This window comes from Protopterus annectens, chromosome 7.part0 (genome assembly GCF_019279795.1).
Source record: "Protopterus annectens isolate FY-2018-M chromosome 7.part0, PAN1.0, whole genome shotgun sequence".
Lineage (NCBI taxonomy): Eukaryota > Metazoa > Chordata > Ceratodontiformes > Protopteridae > Protopterus > Protopterus annectens.
The window spans coordinates 1,125,848,635-1,125,860,570 of NC_056739.1; positions in this window are offsets into that span (position 1 = coordinate 1,125,848,635).

The following is an 11,936-nucleotide window of genomic DNA, read 5'->3' on the forward strand; positions in this document are numbered from 1 at the left end:
CTATTGACTATATGAAATGGTACAGCTGAAAAAAGGCACTGTTCCTAAAAAACAACAGCATTGGGTCATATGGATCTTCCCAAATGGAGCTAGATTTGACCTGAGGCAGCTCAGCCCATCATTAAGTATAGCTTCTAGGTTCCTTTCCCCTTTGGTTTAGGCTTTGCAGACTTATGCCGCTAATTACTGTAGACTCAGATTTTGCCTGTAGCAAAACAAGATCATTAGTGACACACCATGGCTTTCATCCCCTGCCTGACATGAAATTTTACTACACTGGATTATTACCCCTCTCTTCTCACTCACAGTTTTACTTTGTGTGTATGTGTTTATAAATCTGTATCTGTATCTATATCTATTGCTGTCTATCTATCTATCTATCTATCTATCTATCTATCTATCTATCTGTCTATCTATCTATCTATAATAAGGGCAGGTCTGCGAAAGACGAATGCCACAAACTACAAAACTGACGTGGTTTTCATCATTTTCTGTCTGGAGTGCCTTCTTTGTCAGTTTGCATGTTCTTCCTATGTCCACATCCAGCTTGGGTACTCCAGCTTTCTCCCATGTCTTCAAGATGTGTCAAAGATGACCCTCCAATTGTCTGATGGTGTGAGTCTGCACAAGTATATGTTTGCATCTTGTGAAAGTTTGGCATCCAGCCTAGGTTTAGTCTTTTGACTTGTGCCAGCCAAATGCCAGGATAGGATTTGGGACCCCCTTCACCTTGGAAAAGATTACGTGCTTAAACAAATAATGAAAAAAAAAAATAACACTATTATAATTCTGTAATACTTGTATGTATACAGGCAGTAAGGATGCTTATATGTTCTGCAGAAGATGATTATGCAACATGTGTTTAAAATTTCATTTTGAAATATAAAGATACATTTGGCTTGCATCTGAAAAATAAATGCAGTACATTGAAGTGGTGCAGAAAACTTTATATTTGTAAGTTGAGAATAAAGATCTTGCAGATTTTCAAAACTCTGAACAGCAACTGGAAAAGCAACATCCCAAAACACCAGGCCCTCTTTACTTGATCTAGTAGAACTGAAGCAAAAACAACCAGCATAAAACATTTCTCAGTCTGTCAACCATCCCTGGGATTCAATAAACTCTATGCAGGAATAGGGCTATTCCTGCACAGAGTAAACCGTGTCCATTTCTGCACAGCCCTAACAGCAGCACGCCTTGCATATTTATGAAGGAGCTCTACTGATAAGGGCTGTATGGACATGGACAGCGAAGGAGTGCAGGGGCATGTTCCATGAGTGCTCACACAGTTAACATGTCCCTTGCACTCAGAAAGTGCCATATGGCACTTTCTAAAAGTAGTTTGGCATAATATTATAGAACTTCTCTAATATTATGCCAGTATTTCCGTGTCTGCAGACACTGAAAAAAAATAAATGAGCATTTCAGTGTCCACGGACACAGAAATACATAGCAGAGCAAGAAAGCAATTCAGGGGGTGTGTGACAGGTTCTGTCACACACCCCCTGCATCATAAAAGTGCCATACGGCCATAGCCCCATACCTCGCAACCTGTTAAAGCAAGAAATCTGGACAAAGGCACAAATAATGGGGGGACAAAGCCCTAAAAATAGGGACACCTTTTAAATACAGCTCTTACAAACTTAGAAAGTTGATAGAAAATGAGTTATGCATTATCATGAATTTCCTAAAGGATAGAAGTCTGAAACTCAAATGTATGCCATTATTCCTGACTGCAGTCCTCAATGACTTGCCAGAAAACCACAATTAAATCAGAAACAGGCCAAAACTATGAGACAACAATGTGGACATTCTGTGAAAATCTGTACAGTTGAGAGATATGCATAGCCCTCAACTGTACAGGTTCCAGCAGAGTGCCCAGATGCCTGCTTCACATACCTCTTAACCTCCTAGAGCAAGAACTCTGTACAAAGCCATAAATAATGGATGGACAAAGGCACATAAATAGGGACACATTTTAAAAAGTGCACTGACAAACCCAAAAGCTGACAGAATAAAAGGTTTGCAGTAGCACGGACTTCCTGCAGCGTATGAAGACTGAAACAGAAATGTCTACCATGTGAAAGTGCTGTATGGGCAAAGCCCTCAACTGTACAGGTGGATGCAGAATGCCCAGATGCCTGCCTCATATACTCGTCAACCTCCTAGATTAACAAAGCTGTACAAGGACATAAATATTTAAATATTTTTTTCCATACAAGGAGATAAATAGTTAAATATTTTTTCCACACTAAGGCATGTTTAAGCATAGCTGAGTGTGTGTGCATGCTATGGCCCTCTGCCCAGCATTGCTTAAACACCCCAGTGGAGATAAATAAAAATATAGAGCTAAATTTCCCAAATTGAGATTGTGTAGTGGTTAGAGTCCTGTCTTTACACGCAGGCATTCATGGTTCGAGTACCAAGACAAGAAATTTATTTTTACATGGGAAAGCACTGTTAAAATCATTATTTTCATCTTAACATATGTAGTAATTGATTTTTGTCAACCAGGGTAGTGCAGCTGGTGTAAAATGGAAGTGTGAGTGCATATAACATGTGAAACCACCCATGTATACACAAGTGTCCTATACAGTATAGTCACACTCCTTGCTAATGTAATGAAAGCACATAGAGGGAGTTCATGTAAAGTAAATCATATACACTTAATAAATGAAGTCATTATTCTGATAATTTTTTTTAAAAATGAAAAGTGAGCAATGGTTAGCAATGCTCAGCTATGTTTACCAGGTTTAAGCATTGCTTAGACGTGAAGGCTAAGCAGCAGGTAGCTCAGCTAAGCAGATTTGCACACTGTTAAGAAGCGCTCAGCGATTACCCCTTTAAGCACTGTTCAACTCAGCTTAGCAGATTTGCACACTACTTAGCTGAGCTTAGCATTTTCAAAATAGTCCAATGACTGCAAAGGGTGGGAATATAGCCTTATTTAAACAGCACAGGTGGGAATACAGCCAGCATCTGTTTTAGTTTATCTGTGTAGGTACTATGGCTGGTGTAGGTGAAGGAGTGCACTTTTGGACACAGCGTTGTAGCATTCAGGAGCCCTGGGTCATGACTGGACTTCTTATAGAAAACCATGATTTGAGACTGCTGTAGGGCCAGTACCAGGGCTCACAGTACAAAGTGGAGACCTGGGACTGTCTTGCATGTGAACTCACCAGTGCTACTGGCATCCCCCAGACTGATGAAAAGGTACGGCACCACTATGCCAACCTAAAGCAGAGGAAGGGGGTACTCTTGGCCCAGTGGATCCAAGATGCATGGGCATGGAATGCTTCAGTAGTGAGTAAGTATCACTATCAAGTAGTTTGTAGCAAATACTAGCCTGAGAATGTGATAGACAGGTATGCATAATGTTTGTTTTTCTCCCCTATAGCTGCAGCAGAGAGGGCTAGTAATATAGAAGCCCATGCTGACAGACTGCTGTAGCTGCACCGACAGGCTAGTGACTACAAATCTATTTTGCAGTATATAACTGGGAAAAGCCAAAAGACACAAACAAACATTATGCAAATAGTTAAGAAGGAGTACATTGCTTACTGTTAGTAGGTATACCGTTGCTGTGTTAACTGAATACATAAAAAAGTTTGTCCAACTAATATAGATGTGTAATAAAGATCCCTACAAAAAACTGTTGTATTTACTCTGGTATGTTGTTGTAGACATATAGAATGTATACAGGTTCTTCACAGCAAATATGGCTGTGACAGCATACATTAACTGAGGTTATTCTGTGAACCAGCTGTTAAGAAAAGCTGTAGATGGTGGAGCTGTAAAACAAGATATAAATGAAATGTGAAATATATACTGCACTAAGCTCTGAACCCTGAATGGTAATGTGTAAAGTTTCAAAGTCTGTTCCATCCAGCATTGCTTTGTGTTAACCTTTTCTTTCCAGTTTGTAGTAATCCAAAGGATTAATGCACAGTACAATAACTAATCTGTCATGCATGCATCACAAGATTACAAGTTCAGATTGTCTAACCAATAGACTATTAGGCAAAAACCAGTGAAGTAAGAAAGAGCAGCTCCCCAGTAGCTCAGTGTGATGAAAAATAGGTTAGCTGTTAATTTTGCACACCCAGACACAGTTCGAATCCAGGGAGTGGTACTAAGATGTGTGCATATCTACACACAAGGAATCAGGAATAAATGCAAAAACAGTCAGTTAGTGTTAACAGATATTTTCTCCACAGGTTTTACAGGTAAAGAAATTTTGATAGTAGCTGTATGAAGGGTATACTAATAAGCTGTGTACAGCTGTTCAACTGTCCCACCACATGCCTGCAAATGACAGCAGGATAGATACATACAATATGCACTCTTCCCGATACATCTCTCTCAAGTATCATGCTGTCACAGGTAGTGGTCACTGCTGCCAATAATCCTGGACACAGATAGGAAACCAGTTGAAGTATGCCAGTAGCACACTCACATAACAGCAGTTAAGTGTTCCCCTTCTGTGCCCAATATGTAACCCTGACATGTACGAGTCCCCTCTATTCATGTACCCAGAGTTGTCACAGTTTGTCCCATACCATTCCAGGCTGACAGTTTAATAGGTATGTTTGTGCTACAGAAGCTATGGACCATAGACAGATGTAAAGTGAGGGGAGACCCATAGAGTATTGATCAGTACTGTTGTGGAAAATAGAAGATTAAACAGTTGTTAATAGACTTTATGTCTCTCACCCCACCCCTCATCTGGATCAATGCTATAATTCATATACTATGGGTATGTTGTTCTCCAAACCTAATGTTGGGACTTGTGTTCTATTATTGCTCATATAATTGATTGGTTGCATGTTAACATACCTTGTTCAAATACCATTGTTGGTGGTCTGTTGCTGTTACTGTCATGCTGTTATGATGCATACTGTTGTTTATGCATGTGTTCATTTTGCTATGCAACTGTTTCAAATCTGTTTTATGGGGTTAATTGGAACACCCATGTATGCTGTTGTAACTAATCTTGAAATGTGTTGTTCATGACTAACCAACATATTTTTTAAAACCTCAACACCATAGCACATTTGGAAGGCAGATTCTGGCGGATCCACCTGTCCTGCCTCATCTGGCCATGGCACTGGGCCGCAGCACGTCTGAGACCCATCCCGGGACTTCCTTGTCCGCTGAACCTGCACCACCTTTGGGTGGAACCACCTCAGGGGACAGGGCCTATCCCCCCCAGGAGTGAGTGTGGACAGGAGCCTGTCAACCACAGTCAGTTCTGGGGTTTGGTGTGCAGCGCCATCTGAACAGAGTTGGGTGGGCAGATGCACCAGATTGAGGGCCGCCTGGCACACCTCGAGGGGCAAACCATCCATCCTCTTCTGCCCCCAGCACAGCCACCTTCAGGGCCGTGAAGGAGCAGTGATGACTGCTGATGGGTGGAGGCTTTAATCTCACTGTATCCATTTGGGGGCTCATGGACTTTGGATTCGCAACCAGCCTCCCCGTCAAAGGTGTTTACCCACTCATGTGTCATATACCACCCCTGTCTGCTGTCTTGTCTGTCTTGTCTGTTGGCAAATGCAACCTATCCCACCCAACCTACCTCCCCAAACATCCCTACAGTCCTTCCCCAACATTCCACTCTCACTTTAAAAAAAAGGGCATCTGTCCCACAAAAAAAAAAAATTGCCCCATACATAGCTCTACATTTTGTCCCCATATACAGTGAAATTAATCAATCAACCCACAGATTACTCTGCAAATGTCTGTCACCAATACCCCTCCTTGTGGGGTGTGAGGCTGAAAATTCCAAATTCTATACATTTATTTATTTATTTTATTTTATTTTACATTTGTTGACCGGGCTAGTCTAGCTGGAGAAATTTCCATTTTCAGTAGAGGCCCGGGGAGAAAAGCTCCACAGAGTGAGATACATTCAGAGATGAAAAAATTTACATACAAAAAAAAATTGTCATACAAAAATGTAATAGCAGTACTCATTATAATGAAAATCTAAGAGTTAGTAATAGAGTTTGCAAGCAAACATTAAAAATAAAAGATAACACTCATATATAAATAAAAACTACTACAAGGGTTAGTTACTAAAAACACTCAATACAGTTCAATTCTCAATTAACAAGTTGAAAAAATACTGATTGGATTAACATAGAAAGGAGTGAGGGTAAGGAGAATACAAAAGGTGGGAATAGAAAGTGGTGAAAATAAAAGTGGAAGCACTGCAGAATAGCAGGTAGAGAAGTAAAGGGAAGAGAAAAGAAAGACAAAAAGCATGCAGAGTAGAAAGGAGAAGAGAAATGGTTTTATTAGGTAGTAATAGTGATAGACTAATCAGGTTTATTACAGGAGCAAAGCCAGTGATTTTGGAAATGCACTTTAATGTTCTGTTTGAAAAGGGGCAATGAAGTTGTCTTTGTTATGCTAGTGGGTAACAAATTCCATTTTGTCCCAATAGCATTGGTAAATAGAGAGTCACCAGCATTATTATTTGATTTTGTTGAACTTGTCAGAAGTTTGCTGGATGAGCGGAGAGAGTTGAGATTTTTATAAGGGGTTATGAGTTGTGAGAGTATGGGGGTAGTATTTTATGGGCAATGCAGAGTTGATGGATTAAAAGATAGTTCTGAAACTCTGGCCAGCCTAGAAGTTTTAAGTTGAGGCAGTGATGAGTTCTATAGGGATTACCAGTAGCAAAGCGGGCAATGTTATTATAACAGTTTGCCAGTTTGTTAAGGCTGGTTTTTTTGAGGTTAGTGAAGATAGGCGCAGCATATAGAAGAGTTGAAATAAGATGAGAGTGAGCAATCCTTGTTCTGGTAGATGGTGTAAGAAAAGGTCTGATTCGATATAAGGATCCTATCTTTCTGTTAACTAGCTTTATGGAGTTGTTAATGTGTAGGTCGAAAGAGAGATTATTGTCAATTGTACATACATTATTCACAGCTATTGCTACCGAAGAAATGTAGAGCTATGATCCCTTCCAACACCTGTCCTGCACATCCCTAGCTGCTTTTCATAATGTTTTACCCCCTCAGCTTGCCCACAGTTCACCAGTTTCCTATTATCCTTTTTTCTTTTCTTTAAAGAAAATTAGTGCAGGAGTAATCGGTGCTAAGCAAAACTAACAGGGCTTAAACGTCTGTTAGCATCGCTAAGAGTCATGCAAACCAACGCAAACTCACTTAAAGCCACTTAAAACTGCTTTAATCTCTCTGTCTCCATCAGCCACTGTTCTGCCTAGCAACAAAATAATCAACCCTGCCAAGTCTCAAACGCTTGACCCTGTACACTATAGTCAGAGAAATGTACCACTACACCATTTGAGCTATAGGAATTTCTGAAGCGTTTTCAAACATATCATGCAGTTGAGTCATTCCACAGCAGGGAAAAATCTCTGTAGAACCACCCAGGTTTTATACATATCAACTATAAAAAACTCATTCAGAAATTAAAACCATGCTCCAGTGCCCCTGACAATATCCCTTCCTTCTTTCTAAAGACAGCTGCAGAAGCCACTGCCTTCTCCATCTGCATTCTTATAAACCGGTCAATCCAAGAAGGCTATGTACCCCAACTGTGGAAAAAAAGCCTATATTATTCCCCTCCACAAAGGAGGAAACAGTAATAACATCCCCAATTTTAGACCTATCGCCATCTTATCTCCCATCTCTAAACTCCTTGAAAAGTGTATCCACCTACACCTATTACCCTACCTCATCGACAATCACTTACTAACTCCCACACAACATGGATTCAGGCCTGGCCACAGTACTACTACCGCACTACTCTCCTTCCTTGAAACTGTAAATAAAGCCTGTGACTCTAGCTGTATTGTATCCACCCTCCTTCTAGATCTTTCCAAGGCTTTCGATACCATCTCTCACACCCTCTCCTATCCAAACTCTCTAATCTAAATCTATCACCCCCTTCTATCAACTGGTTTACCAGTTACCTTTCCAACAGACAATAAGCAGTCAATTGGAAGAAAGCCATTTCCCCATTCCTCAACACTCCCATTGGTGTACCCCAGGGTCCCATTTTAGGTCCCCTATTGTTCAATGTTTTCATAAATGACTTCTACCGTGCCAACCCTAATACAAAAATCATCCAATATGCAGATGATTCAACAATTATCTGTTCTGCTAACTCTACTCCTACCCTCATAAAATTAACCACATATGTCTTCTCATCCAATGAACAATGGATGCTAGATAACCTCCTGGCACTTAATGTATCATAAACCAAACTCATGATATTCACCCATTCCAAAACCACAACTATCAACATAAATTCAATCTCTATAACCAGTCTGAATAGTACTTCTCTTGAGATATATCCAATGCAAAACTGTTAGGGGTTCTCATCAACAACCAGCTCAAATTTGCTACCCATATACATACAAATATTAAAAAACACACCAGAAACTTGATATGTTCTACTGCCACATTTGCTACCTTAGTCCATCTACTCAATTCCTTCTCGCTACCACATATCTCATCCCTTCTCTCCTTTTTGGTGCCCCACTCCTAACCAACCTACAATCTTCTAGTAAAACAAAACTCTTTTCCTGCCACAACAAAATTGCCAAATTCACCACTGGACCAAGATCCTCCACTCCCCATTGTATTGCCTTCCGTAAACAAAATTGGCTAGAGATGCCCAACTACTTTATCTACTCTCAATTAATTCTTGCTCAGAAACTCATTTTCAGGTCCTCTCTCTGCCTCTCCCTTGCCTCAGCCTTTACAATGCACCTACCTAACAGACTCCTAAGAACCAGTGCTCAGAATCTGATTGAACTTCACAAGCCTGCCCATCCAGCAGTCAAACTTTTACTCTCTTTTTCCTTGGCACACTTCTGGAACTCTCTCCTGCCTCATATTCACCTCGCCAGCAGCCCATCCACATTTAAAACTCTGCTCCACTCACACTTATCTCTCTGGGAATGTTCATGTTCCCATCCTGCATAACATTCCCAGAAGCTACCTTACTCCCTACCCCTTCTCCCTCTCTCCTCTTAACCTCACTCAAATATCTAAAATATTTGACCTACATACCCCTCCACTGATCATAGTTCCCCTGGGGCAACATACATATTGTAAATAACTCCCTAGTCTAATTGACTTGTAAATACCTACTAATTACTGTTTAGACTTAACATCTATATTAGCAATGAGAGTGACTATATATTTGTAAACTTTTACTAATTATGATATAAATTCTGTTTTTTTAATTGTACTAACATACTTTTGCTTCATGTACTCTTCTTGTACTTTAATAACCTGTTGTTTAATATACTGTATCTATGGAGCTTTTCTCCCCAGGACTCCATTGAAAATGGGCTCCTTCAGCCCAATGGACCATCCTGGCAAACAAACTTCAAATAAATAAAATTAAAAAAAAAAAATATATATATATATATATATATATATATATATATATATATATAAATGTGTGTATGTATGGAGATACTGCTATATGAAAATTATATTAAAAAATACACACATATATATATATATATATATATGTGTGTGTGTGTGTGTGTGTAGTATATATATATATATATATATATATATATATATATATATATATATGCGTGTGTGTGTGTGTGTGTGTGTGTGTGTGTACATCACATGTAGTGCAGTCATACCTCAGAACCATACCTCTCAACCTCTTAGAGGAAGACATCTGGGGCAAAGGCTGTCAAAATGGGGGGCAATGGGCCAAAACTAGGGACGTATTTTAAAAGTACTCTTATACAGTGCATATAAAAATTGTACACACCCCAGTTAAAATGCCAGGTGTTTGTGATATACAAACATGAGACCACAATAAAACATTTCACAACTCTTCCCACCTTTAATGTGGCCTATAACCTATACAATTCAATTGACTTTACAAGAGTATTACATAGCTGTTGCATGCAGCATGGGGCTTATAGGGCTGAAGAGTGCCTACAGACACCTCTACATTAGATGTGAACAGCGGGCTTCATAAAATGGACCTTGGAACATGTACTGGGAGTAACATGGCCTAAAATTGTAAACCACAGTCACACGATGGATATAGTTTTCACTCAAACACACACTGTTCTTACACACACACTTGCCAGGACTGAGATTAGAACCCCTACCTATCTAGTTATTGCTACTACAGTGTTATGTATTTATCGCATACACCATGAAACTTGCATGGCGAAGATTGTCCAAGGTAATTCTAAGGTGAACAACATTACCAGGCCTTGTAAAGTATGGTAATGGGAGGTGTACTGGCTGAGAATGGACTAAAAATTCATTAACCTACAGTTATACACACTTACAAACACAAATAAACTGATACACACATTTGCCAGGACCAAGATTAGCAGACCTGCCTATCTTGTTAGCCAGTCCATACTGTTACAGACTTCCTGCATGCGGCATGGGGCATTATGGGCTGAAGACTGTCAACAGACACCTCTATGGTTGGTGAAGGCAGCAGGCCTTGTAAAGTGGAACTTAGGATGTGTACTGGGAGTACCATGGCCTAAAAATGTAACCCCCCCATTGATATAGTTCTCACTCAAATGTATACACACTTGTCAGGACTGAGATTAGAACCCCTACCTATCAAGTTATTGCTACTACAGTGTTATGCATTTATTGCATGTTCCAAACAGAGAAAAAATGCAGTTATAGGCGCTGTTCTCCAGTAACAATAAAGGTTTTCCTCTTAATAAAACATGGAAACTCAATTTCGATAAATTCAAGGTCCAAGTCCAACAGACCACTAGGTAAAACGTTTCAAAACACCAATTTATTTGACAAAAAAAAAAACAGATTAAGTGCTTTCATCTCCTATATGGAGGCTTCATCAGAATCTGTTACACATACAAATCTTCAGTTTAAATACATCTAAGTAGAACACACTTAATTGATCTTGACTTTTAATAGGCTGGCCATTAATTGACACTAATTAACATTGAGGTAATGCTGAACCAAACCTTTGGTAATTTACACTTGAGTATAATACAAAGTTGTAGAGGTTCATAGGAATTCATGATCTTAACATTTCATAATTTTGTTTACAACTTATATAAATGTTGTAAAAATTAAATATAAGTACATTTTAATTTTATTTTATTAAGGGTGTACCTTAAAACATAGTTGTTTAACACTATTTAAGGTACAAGAATAAATGTGGTTTTAACATACAATATTTTTATACCATATATATATATTTTATATACATTTTATATATACATATTTGTATATATTTTTTTATATATTTTTTCATATATTTATTGGTATTTATACACCAAATTAATGTATTAACAAGAAATGAGTATTTCCTGTCACAATTTCTTTGATGATTTTACTTATATTTAATTTTTACAACATTTATATAAGTTGTAAACAAAATTATGAAATGTTAAGATCATGAATTCCTATGAACCTCTACAACTTTGTATTATACTCAAGTGTAAATTACCAAAGGTTTGGTTCAGCATTACCTCAATGTTAATTAGTGTCAATTAATGGCCAGCCTATTAGAAGTCAAGATCAATTAAGTGTGTTCTACTTAGATGTATTTAAACTGAAGATTTGTATGTGTAACATATTCTGATGAAGTCTACATATGGGAGATGAAAGCGCTTAATCTGTTTTATTTGTCAAATAAATTGGGGTTTTGAAATGTTTTACCTAGTGGTCTGTTGGACTTGGACCTTGAATTTATCGAAATTGAGTTTCCACATTTTATTAAGAGGAAAACCTTTATTGTTACTGGAGAACAGCGCCTATAACTGCATTTTTTGTCTGTTTGGAAGTTGTGTGCTTTTTGGTTACTAGTGGCATTTATTGCATGTGCTACAGAGCATATAGGGTGAAGAGTGTCCCATGGTTCTTCTAAGGTGAACAACATGACAAGCCCTTGTAAAGTATGGCAGTGGGCAGCGTACTGGG